Here is a 21,585-nt window from a genome sequence, read left to right on the forward strand (position 1 = left end):
TTATGCTTTCTGAATGCCTCCAGGTAGATGTGATCAGGAAATGGGCTTCCCTTTTCACTCTTCTTCCTGAGAAGTTTCAAGATACCACTGTTGGTCATTTTGATGTAACTTAAGATTTAATTTCCAGCCTATTTCCTCTTTTGTCTGCTTGCCCCATTCCACAATTCCCGTTCAGTCCCTTTTTCTAGTTGAAACAGTTCAGGGCTGGCTGTGGCCGTTTGGTTTTAATTGGAAACTGTCTCTTTAAATTTCGAGGAGATCTGTGCACATGCGTAGTAGAACCCTCCAAGGGTGGGGCTGGGGTGCCCACTAGCTCAGGTCCCCCTATAGTCACCAGAATGGAGGTGCGCACACAGCAAGGGACCAATGAAGATACCAAAAGAAAAGAATGTCCACACCTTTAAATCAGCGGTTCTGCCAGGCCTCTGTGGCCGCTCAGATCCTTCCCCCACGTGGTCTCACCCAAGATGGCGGCTCCTGGTGTAGCCGAGCAGCCCGGACTAGAAAGCAATAGATTTCTTGCTTCTGCCACAGATTCCCCCAGATGTGAGCCTTCCAACCTTCTAAGTATTCCTTTATATGCGGTTCAGAGTTCTGGGACCAGCCCCTGAACCTGCTTGGTCAGGTATTCTGTGTTGTTGTTGGCGGAGCTCTCTGCTATACGTCCACCCGATCCGCCATCTTGTTTGTTGTCACAGTATAGTATTTTTAAGGTTTATCCATGTTGTAGAAGCTATCCAAAATATCTTTAAAGAAAGTTTCTTCTGTATGTGTGTAGAGTGGAATTGTTGAGTGGCATCAAGTCAGTTCTGACTGATAGCGACCCTGTATAGGGTTTCCGAGGAGAGGCTGATGACTTTGAACAGCTGACCTGAGGTGGAATGCTTATCTTACAGCATCACACTAGGACTCTGTAGAGTGGAATAGGGGTTGCTTTTCTTTTTTTTCTCCTTAAAGTGCAAGATTTGTTCCTTTTTCTATGGATGTTTTAGTTAAGACTCAGGCAAGCAACATAAGATTTATGAAACCAAACAGCAAAGCAAAGTACGTCAATTCTTCTCCTTCCTGATGCAGACATCTCCATGTGGTTGACATATACTGCAACCACTAGCATTTCCACAATGCTATGCTGGCAAAATCTTGATTGGTGCTTGATGAAGAAGGAAATTACTGTTTTAATCCATAGTCCTGGTGTGGTGCTGTGTGTTAATGCACTGGACTAGAGCAAGGTCAGTGAGTCAAGCTCACCAGTCATTCCTTGGAAACCCTACACAGGATCGCTATGGTTCCGAGCCAGCTTGACGGTACTTCACAACAACTACAAGCATTAAAAGCATTGTGGCTCTGTAAAGGCAATCTAAAGGGAGAATTCAATTCACCTATGGGGTAAACTAAGGAGCTCTGGTAGCGTAGTGGTTACGAATCAGGCTGTGAACCACAAGGTCAGCAGTTCGAAACTACCAGCTGTTCTGCAGGAGAAAGATGAGGCTTTCTGCTCCCGTAAAGAATTACAACCTCGGAAACCCTGTGCAGAGTCACTATGAGTCGGAACCGACTCCACGGCACATAACAACAACAGGTCATATTTGGAGTCTTGATGTGGTGCTATGGGATAATACACTGGACCGGAAGGTCAGTTTGAACTGCAAGGCTGGTGGTTCAAATGCACTAGTCCCTCCTTGAGAACTCTATGCAGGGTCAGAACTGATTGGAAGGTACTTAATAACAACAAAAAGGTCATATTTAATGATGAGTACTTTGTCCAATTATATAGAGTAGATCAAGTACTAGATTATTATTTTTGGTGGGGAGGGGTAAAGCAAATATTAGCCTTTATTTTTTCAAGTGTGTTCCCATGGATAAAGCTATCTCATTTCCTCATCCATTAAATGACTTATTTTCAGAGTCAAATCTGACTCATAGCAACCTGTATAGGGTTTCTTAGAAGTGAGTGGTACATTTGAATGCTGACCTTGGGGTTAGCAATTCAGTGGTTATCCTATAGCATCAAATGCTTATATGCCAGTTATTGTAAGAGTTAAATGTGATAAAACATAAAATGTGCCTAGTACTGTCTCTGGTGTGAGCTTGACTACTGACTGAAAGTTTGGCCTTTGAAACTCAGAAGACTGGCCCCTGCTCATCTGCTTCTGAAAGGGCACCTGGGGACCTTTTATGAGTTGGAATCCACTTGATGGAAACTAACAACCAAGGGGTCTCTAGGTGGGTTTGAATCACCAGTCTTTAGGTTAGCAGTCTAGTACCAACCGTATGCACCAACCAGGGACCTTAGTTAAGGGAATACATACTCCAAAAGACAAAGGAAAGAGAGGAGGGGGAAAGAAAATACAAAAGTAAGAGAGGAAGGAAAGTGCAGACCAACGATAATAAAAGGCTATTTTGTTCAAGATTGGGAAGAACATGCCCTGTCCCATCAGCGAACTCTCCATTTATGGGGCATATATGATATGCTTCGCTGGCTTCCCAAAGGCAGGTGGCAGGGGCATCTGTTTCGGCACTGACATTGTTTAGAATTGCTGGTGTATATTGATTTTTTTAAAAGCAGACAGACTTTCACTTCATTTTATTATTACTTTACAATTTTCTACAGACAACGCCTTATTGGTTTCGCCACCCTACCCCAGGTATATGACAGGAGGTCTTGGGTTTACAGAACAAGCCATTTTCAGTTATAACTATGAGAGCTTGGGAGGCAGAGTGGTGTGCAGTCTCATTTCAAAAGGTTATGAATCCTGGACTTGTCAAAGGCCATTGTTTTTCCTGACTTGCTCTTTGTTCACTGTTGTCTGTCTTGGATCACTTGTGCTTCGTTGGAACCCTGTTGGTGCAGTGGGATAAGTGTTTTGGCTGCTAACCAAAAGGTTGGTGGTTGAAACCCACCAGCCCACCTCTTGCTGTCCTACAGGGTAACTAAGAACCAGAATTGACTCCTGGACATGGATCTGATTTTGATTTTATTGGTAAAGTCATTTCTTCAGCTCATGATCCACAGAACTGTTTCAGTGGCTCACCTAAGAGAAGGCACAAATCAACACTTTTATGCCCTACTCTAGGAAGACCTTGAATGGAATGATAGCACACAATGGCTGCAAAATGGGCTCAAAAATAGCAACAATTGTGATGATGGTACATAGGGTCACTATGATTTAGAATAGAACTGACAGCACTTTACAACAACAGGTTGTTGGAAACTATGGAAGAAGTAAGGATGTGTCAATATCTAACGTAGCCAAATTTTCTTAAAATCAAACACATTGCCATTCAGTCAATTCTGTCTCATGATAACCCCATGTGTTACAGGGGAGAACTTTTCCGGGGGGTTTCTGTGGCTGTAATCTTCAGAAGCAGAGATTACCAGACCGTTTTTCTGTGGCACCACAGGGTGTGTTGGAACCACTAACCTTTAGGTTAGAAATCAAGCACCAACCATTTGTACCACCCAGAATCTGAAAGTCTACTTGGTCATGGAGTTACATAGTCTTTCTCTCTTTTAAAAAATAAAAACAGAAATGCACAACAGGAAGTTTGTATTTTCTGGTGAAAAATATATTTTTATAAAACATAGAGAAGCAAAAGGAAGAAAATAGAAGGTAACTATAAAAATAGAAAATAGAAAGTGTTGTTAAGTGCTGTAGAGTCAGTTTCAACTCATAGCAACCCTGTATAGAGTTTCTGAGGACTGTTTGTGTTTCAGGCTGACCTTGTGGTCTAGTGCTTAACCTACAGCGCCATACCAGGAATCTGTAATCACACTACTCAGATAGAACAATTATTTGTTGGTGCATATATTTTAATTCTCTTTGTAGACAGTGTGTGTATACATAAGTTGTTGTTGTTAAGTGCTGTCAGGTCAATGCCAACTCATAGCGGCTCTATATAGGGTTTCTGAGGAGTGGCTGGTGAGTTTGAACCACCAACCTTGCAGTTCAAACCGACTTTGCAGTCCAGTGCACTATCTCATGGCATCACACACACATATACACATACACATATCTGTGTATGTGTATATTTATACACATAGTTAGTGTATCATGCTATATTTATGAGGGGGCTTAAAAATTCCTTTATCTTTAATTCCATTTTCCACCAACTTCTTGATGCCCCTGCATATTGTTTATTTAGTGCATGGGTAGTTCGGTGGTAGAATTCTTGTCTGTCATGCGGGAAGCCCCGGTTTGATTCCCGGCCCATGCAGACTACTGTGTGGCGCTGTGGGTTAATGCACTAGACTGCAAAGTTGGTTTGAACAATGAGGTTGGTGGTTCAAGCTCACCAGCTGCTCCTCGGAAACCCTATACAGAGTCACTATGGGTGGGAACTGACTTGGCAGCATTTAACAACAACAAGAACAACAATATTTTGTTTCATAACATTTTTCACCAAATAGATTATGAATAGTGATCTGTGTTATTATCATAGAATTTCTTCTTGAAGACCTTCTCTATGTCTGGAGACCCCATACTTGCAACAGGCCAGTTGGAAACAGCTATTGTGGCTGCAGTTATCGCAAAAAAAAAAAAAAAAAAAAAAGTGAGGTGAGTTCTAAAGTGGAGAACTGCTGTTTTGTGCCTTATATTTTTTGTTTTGAGAGAATGTAGAATAATTCTGAGCCTCAGGGTACTGGGTCACCACTCATTGCGCTGTAGGATAAGCACTCAACCGCAAAATCAATTTGAACCTCAAGGTCAGTGGTTCAAACTCACCAGCTGCTTCTTGGAAACCTTTACAGGTCACTATGAGTTGGAACTCACACAACAGTACTTACCAACAACAACACTAGCCTCTGAGAAGTGGCAAGATTTAGATAGTTTATGGAGGGATTAACAGCGTAGTGGTTACGAATCGGGCTGCGAACCTTAAGGCCAGCAGTTCGAAACTACCAGCCGCTTCGCGGGAGAAAGATGAGGCTTTCTGCTCCCGTAAAGATTTACAGCTTTGGAAATCCTGTACAGGGTCGCTATGGGTCGGAACCGACTCGACGGCACTTAACAACAACAACAACAACAGTTTAATACTCACATGTCAGTGTTGTTGTTGATAACTGCTGTTTAGTTGGTTGCGACTCATAGTGACCCTGTAAGGGTTCTGGGGAGTGGCTGGTGGGTTTTGAAGTGCCAGTCTTGTGGTTAGCTGTCCAGTACTTATCCTACAGTGCCACACCAGGATGTCAGTTAGTTGTTGTTGTTATGTGCCATGGAGTCAGTTCCAACTCATAGCAACCCTGTACAGGGTTTCCAAGTCTGTAAATCTTTATGGGAGCAGAAACCCTCACCTTTCTCCAGCGAAACAGCTGGTAGTTTCAAACTGCTGACTGTGAGATTGGCAGCCCGATTCGTAACCACTATGCTACCAGAGCTCCTTAGGATGTCAGTAGCAGGGGAGGAAACTGAACATGATTAGAATTTGCTTATGTGGCTCTTAGTGTGAAGGCAGTCATTTGTGTAAGTGGGGTTTGGTCTGTAGAGTACTGGCATCTTGTCACCCAGCCAGATTCTTACAGTTGTAAAATGAATGGAATTCTCTCTCAACCTAGCATTCTGTCAGATGCGAGCATCTCTTCTACCGACACACAAACTGCAGGTGGCAGTCTAGCCTGTAAATGACCCTGTAAGTGACAAGGATTATGCTTGCCAACTACAATCTATGTCACTTATGTTCCATGTTCCAGACGCCAGGATACTGACATAAATTCTGCTTCTTAATAGCTCTTTTGAATGTACCTATTACCTGGTTTCTGAACTACCACAAATTAGTCTAGTTCTGCATAAGCAGAAGACACATTTGTACCCTAAACACCTTGTTATTGTAAAGTGCCATCAAATCAGCTCTGACTCATAGTGACCCTGCATAGAGTTTCGGAGCAGCAGCTGGTGAGTTTGAATCACTGGCCTTGTGATTCAAACTGACCTTGTGGTCCAGTGTGTATCCTACAGTGCCACACCAGGACTCCCCTCATTCTTATAATTGCCTCTGAATGCATTTTTTTTTTTTTTGGTGTGTAAATCAATTGATCATAGTAACCTACAAGAGTGATCTTATCTGTTCAGAAGACAGTAGGACTAGTATCTCTGGTAACTGAGCCCTAGAATGTATGCTAATGGATCCTGAGACTGAGTGAGTTTTGCTGTTTGCATCTGAGTTTCTCTGATGGATGAGATTGAATGTGTTGCTTATTCTTTCATTACTTCTCTACCAGATACAGTCTCTATCCTTCTCCTCCTTGTAATATTTATTAGGAGGCTGACCTGTACTGAATTTACTATCCAGCTCTCCCTAATCTCTAGCTTCTGGTTGAGTTCAGCCAATGCAAGTCCTAGATAGAAGCTTGGAGAGTAAGAGCAAAGAGATGTTGAGCCTTAACAGAAAACAAAACAGTGGCTTTGTTTTTCCACATATCACTGCATTTCTTGTTTGGAAGCTCCCCTTCAGGTTTATTAATGGTAAAAACCTTCAGTTATTACCAGTTCCTGAGTGCTTTTCTATTATTTCATAACCCCTTTTGTTCTGTAAACAGTTCCTTTGTTAAACTCTTCTCAGCTAAGCACTTCTAGAGTGCTGTCATTTCCTGCTGGAACCCTGACAACAACTATAGGTAGCATGTTGTTGTTGTGAAATGCTGTCGAGTGGATCCCGACCCATAGTGACCCTGTATAGGGTTTCCAAGGAGAAGCTGGTGAGCTTGAACCACCGACCTTGCAGTTCAAATAACTTTGCAGTGTATAGTGTTGTTTATATCAGTTGCAGTTGCGTGGATTCTTATTCATGGTGACCACATGCGTGCAGAGTAGAATGGCTACATAGGGTTTTCAAAGCTGTGACTTTTTGGAAGCAGATCATCAGGCCTGCTTTTAGAGGAATCTTTGTGTGGTGGTATGTGTGTTTGTGTGTGGGGGGGATAGGGTGGTGGTGGTGGTGTTTGTGTGGGGTAGGGTGGTGGTAAATGAGCTGTCAACTTTTTTGTTTTGATCACACAGAAAGCACATGTTGTGGTTTGTAGCTACTTCCATTCTCAAGTCACAGGAGGAAAAGGCGGGCCATCCTTAAAAGAAATAAGGGAAATACGAATGCCATTTGAGATGTAATCATTGAATAAGAACATGGTGTGTGAAACAGAAACAGAGAGACAAATTACCTGCCCCTCTAATTTCCTATGTTGTTGTTAAGTGCTTTTGAGACAATTTCTCCTCCTAGTGACCCTGTATAAGGCTTACATGGAGTGGCTGGTGAGTTTGAACCACCGACCTTGTGGTTCAAACTCAACTTTGTGGCTCAGAACTGTATCCCACAGTGACACACAAGGACTCCTTCTGATTTCTTATAGAGGAGAAAAAGAATTTCGTTTGTAACTTCAATCATTTGAAAAAGATGGCAAATTGAGCAAACATTTTCATCTCTGATTAATATTTAAGTTGCTCGAACGGAAGAAAATATGCATGGTGTAAAACCAGGAAAAGTTTACACCAGCGTTGTATTCGTTCATTGTACTTACTCAATCTCCTGCCATTTAGCAGCTCCTCAGTCTCTCTCCAGCATTTTTCATCTTACTGTATCTTATTTGTTTGCTACTTATGAGCACACTGTGTTTCTGTGAAAAATGGCTTCTGAAAACATTTAAATCAATCCATCAAAAGCTAAGAGGAAGCATAAAGTGCTGTTTACTTAATATTTATGTAGCATTAGGCATTTTAAGTAATCTAGATATGATTCCCACCACTCGTCTGTCAGTTTATCGTACCGTGGTGGCTTTCATGTTGCTGTGATACTGGAAGTTATGCTACTGGTACTTTAAATACTAGCAGGGCCAACCATGGTAGAAAGGTTTCAACTGAACTTCCAGAACAAGACAGGCTAGGAAGAAGGAGAGACGGACTACTTGCACATATTTAGTTACTGGAAAGCCTTACCAATATCAGTGGAACACTATCAGATAGAATGAAACATGATGAAGAGCTCCAGAATATTGTCAGATATAGTGCTGGAAGATGAGCCCCTCAGCACTTAACTATGACTGAGGAAGAGCTGCCACCTCGAATGGAGTTGAATGTGATGATGCGAATGGAATAAAGCTTTTGGGACCTTCATTTGCTGATGGGGAAAAATTCAAAACTAAGGAGAAACAGCTGTAAACATCCATTAATAATGAGAACATGGAATGTATGAAATATGAATCTAGGGAAATTGGAAGTTGTCAAAAATGAAATGGAATGCCTAGACACTGATGTCCCAGGCATTAGAGAGCTGGAATAGACTGGTATTGGTCATTTTCAATCTGTCAGTCACATGGCTTACTATGCCAGGAATGACAAATTGAAGAGGAATGGAGTCACATTCATCATCAAAAAGAATATTTCAAGATTTATCTTAATGTACAATGCTGTCTGTGATAGGATAATGTCCATACACCTACAAGGAATAACAACAACAAGGAAGACCAGTTAATAGAACTGTTAATCATATTTACACACCAAACACTAAAGTCAGTGACAATAAAACTGAAGAATTCTACCAACTTTTTTCAGTCTGAAATTGATCAAACATGCAATCAAGATGTATTGATAATTACTGGTGATTGGAATACAAAGGTTGGAAACAAAGAAGAAGGATCAATCATTGGAAAATAAGACCAAGGTGATAGAAACAATGCTAGAGATCACATACAGGATTTTACAAGGCCAGTGGCTTCTTCATTGTAAATACCTTTTTAAAATAACGTAAAAGATGACTATACATATGGACCTAATCAGAAATCAAATTGACTACATCTGTGGAAAGAGATGATGGAAAAGCTCTGAATCATTGGCCAAAACAAGACAAAAGGCAGACTGTGAAACAGACCATCATATGTGAAACAACTCATATGAAGATTTAGGCTGAAGCTGCAGAAAATTAAAACTAGTCTACGAGAACCAAAATATGACCTTGAACATTTTCCACCTGGATTTAGAGATCATCTCAAGAACAGATTTGATGAATTAGACACTAAAGCCTTAAGACCAGAAGAGTTGTGGGATGAAATCAAGAACATCATACAGGAAGAAATCAAAAGGTCATTAAAAATACAAGAAAGCAGGAAAGGACCAAAATGGATGTCAGAAAAGACTCTGAAACTTGTTCTCCAGTGTAGACATGCTAAAGCAAATAGAAGAAATGAGGTGGTAAAAGAGCTGAATAGAAAATTTCAAAGAGCAACTCAAGAAAATGACAAAGTCAGATATTATAATGAAAGGTTCAAAGACCTGGAATTAGAAAACCAAAAGGGAAGAACTCGCTTGGCATTTCTTAAGCTCAGGGAACTGAAGAAAAATTCAAACCTCAACTTGAGATAGTGAAGGTTTCTATGGTGTAGTAATTACGAGTCAGGCTGCTAACCTCTAAGTCAGCAGTTCGAAACTACTAGTGCATTCTTTAGGAAATCTGACAACTAATCTTATCCTGAGACACTCTGACAGCACAGACTCTGTGTGATTGAGAGGAGAGCCCTGTGGTACTCTACCAATTGCCTTTCCCAGACCACATCGATTTATGTTAACTAGCATTCACTATTTTTTTTTTTTTCCCCCAGCATTCACTATTACATGAAATTTTGTAACTGGATCTTGGTCTCTGATATCATATAAGGTTTAAGCAATCATGTAGAAATTCAAATCCTCAGAGACAATTTTTATAAGAGAAAAGTATTTTTATTTTATTAGAGTATTTTATTTTATTAGAGAAAAATATTTTTAAACTAATGCTTACATGTGATGAAAGAAGAGCATAATTTATGAATTTACTAATTACTTTTTCAACTGAGAACATTTTTGTCTTAATTTTCCAGATTTAGCACAAAATAATTGTTCTTCTTGTTAAGTGCTTTTGAGTCAGTTCCAATTTATAGTGACCCTGAATAAGGTTTCCAAGTAGCATCCGGTGCAATTCAGTGCATTATCCTGCAGGGCCACCAAATAATTACTAGGGCTAAATCATATTATGCATACCATGGGTACCTGGGTGATGGCTATTGGAAATAGAACTTTGCTCTCTGTTAGGGCCTTGAGAGCATTTTTCACCCTTAATACAAACAAAGAAACTGGGCTCTCATCTATCACATGTACAAACATTCACTGTTGTTCCTTTATATGTAACTCTTTGAAAACCTGTTACTAATAAAACACATATTGTATTTCTCCTTTGCTCATAGTGATTAAGGCAACTCTGCTTTCTTTCAAAGGCATCAGGAAAAGGGCATGTTTCATAAAGAAGTCAAGTGTCCATATTTCATCAATTAGTCAGTCAGTGATATTTACTGAATCCCACTGAGAATAGAACATTCAGTAAACATCAGAAAATCACATTTTACAAAGACCTTCACTTTAGTACACTAACCTGCCATGGTGGTGGTGGTTGTGTGCCGTGGAGTCAATTCCAACTCATAGTGACCCTGTGTAGGGTTTCTGAGGGTGTAAATCTTTATGGCTGCAGAAAGTGTCCTCTTTCTACCTAGAGTACCGGGTAGATTAGAACTACTGACCTTGCAGTTGGCAGCACAGGGCTTCTCTTATCTATTGCAATTGGTGTCTTGGTTGTGGCTGGAAGAATAGGAGCCTCTGTATCCCTCTGAGCATGACTTGTATGACCTTTCTAGAGGTGAGGTTACTGGGTAAGAAGGAATTTTAAAAAGCTAGAATGAATCAGCAATGATAGACAAAAGAGAAAAGTGAATGTGATCTCTCCAAGAAGCCATCTGGCAGGTTAAGAATTTGGAGGTAAACCCCAGTTTTAAGAAGGAACCAAGGCATTGCTTCTGCCATTAGGCTGGAGCTGCAGGAGATTAGGAAACCTGTGTATTATAAATTACCTATTTTCCTGTCTAGATTCTGGTACAAATGATGCCTTTAAGGATAGCCGTATCTGCCACTGCCAAGGGTGTTTGTCATTTTTTGGTGACCCTGCATAGGGTTTCTGAGGAGCAGCTAGTGAGTTTGAACCACAGTCCTTGTAGTTCATTCCAACCTTGTGGTCCAATGCTTGTGGTCCAGTGCTTATACTACAGCATAGCATCAGGATTTATTATCATCATCAGGAATTCTTCAGTGTCGGCAGTACGATTGGGGTGGGAGAGGACAAGAGGCTTAGTCTTGGCCATCTAGATATTCTGAATGGGATTTTGAAGAAAGATAGATGGCAGACAGAATGTTCCCATGGCAGACTGTGTTTTCTGTGTAGGCATGCGAGATTCTGTTTGCTATGATCTGTTCGCCAACTTGCCATTATTTCTGTGAGTCTCCTCATTCTTATTTTCCTTAATTTTAAAAACCTGTCCAGAATATTCTGAGCAGATTTTGAGATTTGCAACATAGGACCCTGATTGATGAAATCTCACTCAGCATTGACAGACTTCTTTCTTATACATTTTTATATTGGACCAATCAGGATCAGCTAGGTTATACTATGTCAATAGTCCCCAGATTTCTGCGGCTGAATACAAGGATCTCTGCCTATCATGGTCCACAGCCTACAACAGTGGAAGAATGAATTGCTCACAGGTTTTCTGCTGGAAATGACATACCATGGAAATGAATATGGTGTTCATATTTCATTGAGCAAAGTAAGTCATGTAGCTCTGCCTAACTGCTTAACTTAAAGGGTGGAAGGGACATGCACTCCTACCATATTCCTGGAAGAAGAAGCAGCCTTAATCACTAGCACAGTCTTTATTTATAGTATGTCTCAGAGTTTACTGTATTGTTTTTATGTTAATGTCCTATATTATCAACTAGGAAGAAGCTCTTAAATGGAAAGACAGAATTATACATTTTTTTTAAAGATCTACTTTGCAACTCTGACATGGGCACAATGGAGGTTTTACTGATGGATTCAATATCTTCAATTAAATGAAATACTGGACATGGAGGTTAAAATATGAATAACAAAAGCCACTAGAGAAAAAAAATTGAACAGGTTTTTAAGATAACCGAGGAACAATCATGGCATCTATATAATTTAATTAAATTATCTATTAAATAATTTGCTGAAAACTGATAACAAGTCAAGTGAATACCGCTCATAACCACTATTGGTCAGAGTTCTTGCTGAACTGCCAAAATAAAACAATAGTTTATATATGAAATAAATATAGCCAATGTTCATTCACCATGCTCATTCACAGTATTATTACTGAACACTGTTCTGAGCCTGTGTAGGAAGAACATAGAGATGGCACAAGTAAGCATGAGTTTTCATTATGGAAATATTATCTTGGCCTAAAATATAGTTTTGGCTAAAGGATACTTAATCAAGGGAGCTTCAAAAGGTTTGTGGAAAAATTTTGTTGTCTTTTCATTGCATTTTTCCACGAACTCTTCGAGGCCCCAGCAATTTCGATCTTACTTATTTTTCTTAGGCCTTAACCTTCTGAACTACTTTCTCTTTGCTGTTGTCAGCAGTTGCCATCAAATATATTCTGACTCTTGACAAGCCAAGTGCACAGACTCAACCCAAATAATGAAAACTTTCCTAGCCTGTTGGAATGTTTGTTGTTGTTGTTAAGTGCTGTGGAGTAGGTTCCAACTCAAAGTGATCCTGTATGACGTTTCCAAGACTCTGATCTTTATAGGATTAGAAAGTCTCATCTTTCTCTCAAAGAGCTTCTGGTGAATTCAAACTGCTGACCTTGTGGTTCGCAGTCCAGTGCTATCCTACAGAGCCACCGTGTTCTGCATTGGGACCCATTATTGTTACTATAATATTTTTAAAATAAATAAAACATGTGAGCTCATTTAGTCCTGAAATCTGTAGTTTGGTGTTGCTCTTTTTAAAATGCACTTTGAGCCCAATTTTGGTGAGTAGTGGTGACTCTGGTGAATTATTTTTAACCCAGGGGAAATAAAGCAATGGTGTGCCCCTCTGTAGTTTGGAGTCCAAATTTACTGTTCAGAATTTATACCTCGCCTTTGATAGCCATTTTTTTTTAAATAGCTGAGTGTGGTTTTGCCTTGTGTGTTTTTCTACCCAGTAACTTCTGAGTTTCTAGGTGGCTCTAATGGTCTAAATGCTCGATTACTAACAGAAAGATTGGTGGTTCCAGCACATACAGAGGTGCCTTGAATGACAAATCTGGCAATCTGCTTCAGAAAGATCACAGCCTTGAAAACCTTATGGAGAAGTTCTACTCTGCAGATATGGGGTCACCATTAATCCGAACGGACTCCACAACAACAACAATGATTAGGGACCTCGTCTTTTCATTACTACTTATGAGGAAATAAGGGAAACATTTGAAGCACCCTTCCATCCCTATGGCCAACACACACGGACTTGTGCCCCTTTCTTCTCAGTTGAGTAGAAGGCTGCCTGCCTTTTAATGTAATCATTCCAATGATCACATCATTCCATGGGAAATCTCAATTTCCAGGCAGTAAAGTACTTACACACAAAAAAAACCCCAGATCTTTGTGAGTCCCCCCCGCCCCCTTACCACTGATAAATTATACTTTTCTGGGACCTATAAATCTCCAAATATGAGAGTCAAAATATGACCTTGAATATATCCCACCTGAATTTAGAGATCATCTGAAGAAGAGATTTGATACATTTAACACTAAAGACCAAAGAACAGAAGAATTGTGGGATGATATTAAGAACATCATACATGAAGAAAGCAAAAAGTCATTAAGAAGATAAGAAAGAAGGAAAAGGTCAAAATGGATGTCTTGCTTTCCAGCGTAGAGATGCTAAAGCTAATAGAAGAAATGAGGAGGTCCAAGAGCTGAACAGAAAATTTCAAAGATCAGCATGAGAAGATAAAGCCAAATATTACAACAAAATGTGCAAAGATCTGGAATCAGAAAACCAAAAATGAAGAACACGCTCAACATTTCTCAAGCTGGGGGAACTGAAGAAAAAATTCAAGTCTTGACTTTCATTATTGAAAGATTCTGTGGACAAATTATTGAATGATGCAGAAAGCATCAAGAGAAGATGGAAAGAATACACAGAGTTACTGTACCATAAGGAAATGGTTAATGATCAACTGTTTCAAGAGGTAGCATATGATCAAGAGCCAATGATACTAAAGGAGGAAGTCCAAGATGCATTGAAGGAATTGGCAAAGAACAAGACACCAGCAATTGATGGAATAAAAATTGAAATCTTCCAAAAAAGTGAGGCAGCACAGGAGGCACTCACTCATCTATGCCAAGAAATTTGGAAGACAACTATCTGGCTGACTGATTGGAAGAGATCGTATTTGTGTGCATTCCAAAGAGAGGTGACCCAACAGTATGCGGAAATCATTGGACAATCTCTTAGATATCCTATGTGAGTAAAGTTTTACTAAAGGTAATACAGAACGGGCTGCAAGCATACATTGACAGAGAACTTCCAGAGGTTCAAGCCAGATTCAGAAGAGGTTGTGGAATGAGGACATCATTGCTGATGTCTGATGGATCTTGGCTAAAAACAGAGACTATCAGAAAGATGCTTACCTGTGCTTTATTTACTACACAAAAGCTTTCAATTGTGTGGATCATGACAAGCTACGGACAACATTGCTAAGTATGAGTATTCCGGAACACTTAATTGTGCTCATGAGGAATCTGTACCTGGACCAAGAGGCAGTTGTTCAAACAAAACATGGGCACACTGAATGGTTTAAAATTAAGAAAGGTGTGTGACAAGGTTGTATTTTTTCATCATACTTATTCAACCTGTAAGCTGAGCAAATAATCTGAGAAGCTGGGTTCTATGAAGAAAAACGTGGCATCAGGATGGGAGGAAGACTCATTAACAACCTGCGATATGCAGATGATACTACCTTGCTTGCTGAAAGTGAAGAGTACTTAAAACATTTACTGATGAAGATCAAAGAGCACAGCCTTCCGTATGGATTATATCTCAATGTAAAGAAAACAAAAATCTTCACCACTGGACCAATACATAACATTCTTATCAACGGAGAAAAGATTGAAGTTGTCAAGGACTTCATTCTTCTTGGATCAAGTATCAACACTCACAGAAGCAGCAGTCAAGAAATCAAACGACGTATTGCATTAGGCAAATCTGCTGCACAAGACCTTTTTAAAGTGTTGAAGAGCAAAGATGTCAGCTTGAGGACTAAGGTGCGCCTGACCCAAGCCATGGTATTTTCAATAACCTCATATTCATGCGAAAGTTGGACAATGAATAAGGAGGACCATAGAATAATTGATGCTTTTGAGTTATGGTGTTGAAGGAGAATATTGAAAGTGCCATGGGCTGCCAAAAGAACCAATGGATCCGTTTTTGAAGACGTGCAGTCAGAGTGCTCCTTGGAGGCCAAGATGGCCAAACTTCATCTCTCATACTTTGGACATATTGTCATGAGGGAGCAGTCATTGGAGAAGGATATCATGTTTGATGAGGTGGAAGGTCAGAGAAAAAGAGGAAGACCCCCAACGAGATGGATCAGCCAGGTGGCACCATTGATGGCATCAAGTGTGGCAGCGGTAGTGAGGTTGGCCCAGGATCAGACATTGTTTCGTTCTGCTGTGCATGGGGTCACTATAAGTCGGTTCTGACTCGATGGCACCTGACAACAACAACAACAAATCACAACTCATAGGTAATCACTATATACTGCCGTTGTTGTTGTTAAGTGCTATTGAGTCAATTTCAATGTATAGCAACCCTGTATAGGGTTTCTAAGGAGTGGCTTGTAGGTTTGAACTGCTGGCCTTGTGGTTCGCAGTCCACTGCTGATCCTACAGCACCACACCATTGTATATGGAGTCCCATATAATTTTAACCAATCTTGTTAGGTGCTGTCAAATTGATTCCTACCCTTAATGACCTCATGTGACAAGATAGAACTAGGTTAGGTAAGGCCGTCAGTTTTACGGAATAAAATTGCCAGGTCTTTCTCCCTTAGAGCCACGAGTGAGCTCAAACTTCCAACATTTCATTCAGCAACCAAGAGCTTAACCATTGTACCTCAGGGCTCCTTAACAGACCAATGGGCACGTTCTTGAGAGGTTCCAGCCTTCCTAGGTCCCAACCTGAAACACCCAGCATTGCCAGTGTGTCCAAGGCTACAGTTTTTGGTCTACAGAGTCTACTCTAAGCAGGGCCAGAGTCAACTTGGAGACCATATCAAAGAATCAGCATGCCGAAGACACACTGCAGAGGGAGGGAGCTTACACATCCGAGGGCACAAAAGAGCAAATCAAGCAAATGATTTCAGGGAGGGCAAGACACTAATGACCAGTTCTGTTGTGCTTCTCAGTGTGTCTAGAAAGAACAGAAGGGGCTAATTCAAACTGCTGAAGGGGCATCTCCATCAGAGCTTAAAGCCTTCTTGCTGCCTGTAAGGCATTACGGAGGCCAACTGGAATATACCTACATCTGATATGGTGGTGTAGGATAAGCACTGGACTGCAAGTTCAGTTTTAACTGCAAGGCCAGCAGTTCAAACCCACCAGCTGCTCCTCAGAAACTTATCTATACAGGGTCATTATGAGTCAGAATCTACTCAGCACTCAACAACAAGAACTTAATGAGTTTGTTGTACTATGGTGGCTTGTGAGTTGCTCTGATTTTGGAAAGTATGCCACAAATATTTTAAATACCAGCAGGGGCACCCATGGTGGACAGGCTTCAGCTGAGCTTCCAGATCAAAACAGACTAGGAAGAAGGAGAGATGAACTACTTCCAAATATTTAGCCACTGAAAACCTTATGAATAGCAGAGAAACACTGTCAGATACAGTGTCAGAATTAGAGCCCCTCAGGTTGGAAGGCACTCAAAACGTGACTAAGAAGAGCTGCCTCCTCAAAGTAGACCTGACTGTGATGATGCGAATGGAGTAAAGCCTGTGAGAGTAAAGCCCCCAGGATCTTCACATGTGGATGAGGCACAACTCAAAATGAAGAGAAACAGCTGTAAAAAATCCATTAATAATCAGAACACTGAATGTACGAAGTATGAATCCAGGAAAATTGGAAATTGTCAAAAATTAAATGGAACACATAAACATTGATATCTTAGGCATTAGTGAGCTAAAATGGACTGGTATTGGCCATTTTGAATCTGACAACCATATGGTTTACTATGCCAGGAATGACGAATTGAAGAGGAATGGGATTGCATTCATCGTCAAAAAGAACATTATCAAGATCTGTTGTGAGGTACAATACTGTGATAGGATACTATCCATGTCCCTACAGGGAAGACCAGTTAATACCACTGTTACTCAAATTTACGCACAAATCACTAAAGCCAGTGAGGATGAAATAGAAGAATTCTACCAACTTCTTCAATCTGAAATTGATCAAACATGCAATCAAGATACATTGATAATCACTGGCGATTGGAATGCAAAGGTTGGAAACAAAGATCATTAGTTGGAAAATATGGCCTTGGTGATAAAAATGATGATGGAGATTGTATCATTTGTTCATTTCAAATACCTTTTTTAAAACAACATAAGAGACAACTATATCCAGCTGGAACACCCAGAAATCAAATTGACTATATCTATGGAAACAGAAGGTGGAAAAATTCCACATGATCAGCCAAAAAGGGCCAGGGGCAGATTTTGGAATAGATCATCCATTGCTCAGATACAAATTCAGACTGAAGCTGAAGAAAATGTAAACAAGTCCATGAGAGCCAAAATATGACCTTGAATATATACCACCTGAACTTAGAGATCATCTGAAGAACAGAGTTGATACATTAGACACTAAAGACTGAAGACCAGAAAAGTTGTGGGATGACATCAAGAACATCATGCATGAAGAAAGCAAAAAGTCATTAAGAAGACAAGAAAGAAGAAAAAGATCAAAATGGATGTCAGAAGAAACACTGAAACTTGCTCTCCAGCATAGAGAGGCTAAAACAAATGGAAGAAATGAGGAGGTACAAGAGCTGAACAGAAAGTTTCAAAGGTCATTTCAAGAAGACAAAGTCAAATATTACAACAGAATGTGCAAAGATCTGGAATTAGAAAACAAAAGGGAAGAACACACTCAGCATTTCTCAAGCTGGGGGAACTTTCATTATTGAAGGATTCTCTGGACAAGTTATTGAATGACATAGAAAGCATCAAAAGCATCAAAAGAAGATGGAAGGAATACATAGAGTCACTGTACCAAAAGGAAATGGTCGATGTTCAACCATCTCAAGAGGTAGCATATAGTAAGAAAAAAAAAATTATGTGATTTTAAACCATTTGATGTTGGATGGTCCATTATACATCAATTGATAACAGAAACTATTTTTGTTAGCTGTCATAGAGTTGGTCCTCAACCAGAGACATACAAGGGTAAGGAATACCAAAGAGTAAGCCCTAATTTTGGAGTGGGGAAGGGCACAGAAGGGGGTGTGATTTCCTGTTCTCCTCAGGTGCCTGCTTGAACTTGTGCTCAGGGATAAGTTCTCCCCTCTACTCCTCTCACTACACTTCTGTTAGTCGCTCATGACAGGCCCATACAGAACTGGATCTGACTGCTGTGAAACTCTGTAGAGTTTTCATTGGCTGATTTTGAAAAGTAGATTTCCAAGCCTTTCTTTCTAGTCTTCTTTACTGAAACCTATTCAGCATCAAAGCAACCTGCAAGTCTCCACTGAGATAGTGGTTACTGAGCATGAGGTACGCAGGCTGGGGATAAAACCCAGGTTGCCCTCGTGGAAGGCAAGTGCACCACTGCACCACCACTGCCCTTGATGATTTTAGTAGCCCCATGTTTTTGGAGAATGAAAGTGTCCACATCATGGTCATGCAGACACATGATTAATAGAGTAGGAGTGTGGGAGTGTTGTTGATTGCATTGAGGTAGATAAGCAGTGATCAGCACACAGAACATGAAGGCCTTATATTTAATATTTTCATGAGTCATGACTTGATATGAAACTTCACTATCTATAGAAGGGTTTAGGTAAGGAAGTTGCATGGTCAAATCTTCATTTTAGAAAGTTAATCTGTCACCTATGTGGACAATGATTTGAAGGTGTCAAAACTGGAGTCAGGAAGGCCATTTTCCAGGCAAGTTGTAGTAATTTATTTATGACTTGTTGGGCCAAGGAGAGGAGAGATGATGTGGAGCAGAAAGAGGGATGGAAAAATTTGAGAGGTATTAAAAAGGGAAACGTGGTGGGACTTGCTGATTGGATGAGGAAACTGGGTGGAGTGGTGACAACCTTAGAGATGGGGAATTCTCAAGGGAAGGGGCAAATTTACAAGGAGAGATAATGGGTTTAGTTTTTAAAATGTCTTTTAAGTGATTATACATGAAACTAAGGAGCTCTGGTAGCGTAGTGGTTACGAATCGGGCTGCGAACCTTAAGGTCAGCGGTTCGAAACTACCAGCTGCTCCGCGGGAGAAAGATGAGGCTTTCTACTCCCGTAAAGATTTACACCCTCGGAAACCCTGTACAGGGTCGCTATGGGTCGGAACCGACTCGACGGCACTTAACAACATACATGAAACTATGGTATCTTACTGTACAAGGAGCTCTGGTAGCAAAGTGTTTTTGAATCAGGCTGCTAACCTCAAGGTCAGCAGTTCGAAACTACCAGCGGCTCCGCGGGAGAAAGATGAGGCTTTCTGCTCCCGTAAAGATTTACAGCCTCGGAAACCCTGTGAGGGGTCGCTATGAATTGAAACCAACTCCACAGCACATAACAACAACAACAAATCTTACTGAAGGGATGAGCTTCTAGGTCTGCCTTATCTATAGAGGAAATTAATCTGCTTCAGCTAGCCACAGGGCAGAAGGGATTTACATGTAGAATTCCAGTGAGCACTTATAAAGACAGGATACATTTACAGAGTCAGAAGCCAATTAATAGTAAAATTGACACTACCCATAATTGTCAGTTGAAATAAAACATATTTTTCTTTTTAGCTAAAGGAACGCACCTATAAGTCAGAAAGCCAGAATTTTTTTTCTTCCAGCCAAAAGATAAGAGCTGTAGATACTGAATGATCTTTAAAATGAACTGCACAGCTTATACAAAAATAAGGAAGATTATGCCTCACGATTTATGTATGATGGGCCACAATTTAGAGTTGATTTCATTAAGCCAATAGAGAGCCATACCACTTTAACTGTAATGTGTGTCTTTTTTTTTTTTTTTTTAATGTGTAAGTGTCTTTAGCTCTGATTTTTTAATTAGCAGAAGCAAATAAAGAGACTCTCCTTTTAACTGTGGAAAATTACTTTTCTATAGTTCAGGTGGCTTCAATTTTATCCTGATGCTGCTGTTCAAATAATTACAGTGATTACCAATGTAATTATTATTTTTCTGAGTAGTAAGGCTATATTTTGCCTCAGTTTTACCCCTTATAAAATCAGATGGGACAGTGGAAATGAGTCCTGGTGTGACGCTGTGGGCTAATGCATCAGACTGCAAAGGCATTTGAACTGCAAAGTCAGTGGTTCAAGCTCACCAGCTGCTCCTTGGAAACTCTATACAGGGTCGCTATGGGTCGGAATTGACTCAATGGTACTTAACAACAACAATAGGTCTTTTTGACAGCCTCTAAAACAGCTATCAATGTAAAATGTCAAACCACAACTATTTTTAAATTTTACTTAAGGTTTTTATTGTGCATTGAGTGAAAGTTTACAGGGCATATCATCAGGTTTACATTCAACAAATCATATACCTTGTTTCATTACATTGATTATAACCTCCTCAATGTACCATCAGTTAACAGTATTTCTCTCTATCCACTTTAGCTTTTTAAAAATACACACAAACAAAAAAAACCACTCAGGCATATATAATAATTTACATCTCCAAAGGGCACATTCTGCAAGTGGGTTCCTAGCCACCAGCTCTTAGTCCTTCTCTTCTTAGTCCTCAGCCGCTCCCCCTCTCTATGCCCTCATCTCTGCCTCCATCTCTGGCGCTGCTGCTTCTCTGGAAAAGGTCCCACATTCTGCCTGTCCATTCCTCTCTTGATGGTCCCAGGGTCCTCTGTTTCTGGACTGTAAGATTAACCACTCCCCCTTTTTTGTTACAAAACTTCTACCTTTACAATTGTGACAGTCGTGATTAGTCATGATAACAGTTATTCACTATTGAATCTTATGAATCTTATCCCCATCTCTTTTCACCAGACCCATCTAGACAAGATGACAGCTATTCAGTGGGGACTCTTTCTTTCCCCTTATACGCTTAAACTAAACTCCCTCTTGAAACCTTGTAAGCCAGTCACTTCGTGCCTTTATTGCCCCCTCATTTTAGGTAGCCAGTGTCTAAGTTGCCCATCCCTATCTACCCTGTGCTCAGAGGGGATAGCATTGGTACTTGATGTGAAGACTCTTTCCCTCTCTGTTGATATTTAGAGCAACTACAGCTCTGAGTGTAGGTCAGGTTCATCATGAAGATGTATCTTCGGTCACTGTAGCTGTTCCAGTCTGCTTGTCCTCTCTAGTGGGAATGTCTCACCTCATAAGGTTCTAGATGGGACTCAGGATTCCACCTAAGGTCCTATACTCTGTAAAGGCTTTGCATGAGGCCTATTTACTGGGCAAGTTGTAGAACCCCTTTTAGGTATTCCAATCAGTTATAGGCTGAAGGTGGGCTTACAAGTTTTC

This window comes from Chrysochloris asiatica, unplaced genomic scaffold (genome assembly GCF_000296735.1).
Source record: "Chrysochloris asiatica unplaced genomic scaffold, ChrAsi1.0 scaffold00161, whole genome shotgun sequence".
NCBI lineage: Eukaryota > Metazoa > Chordata > Mammalia > Afrosoricida > Chrysochloridae > Chrysochloris > Chrysochloris asiatica.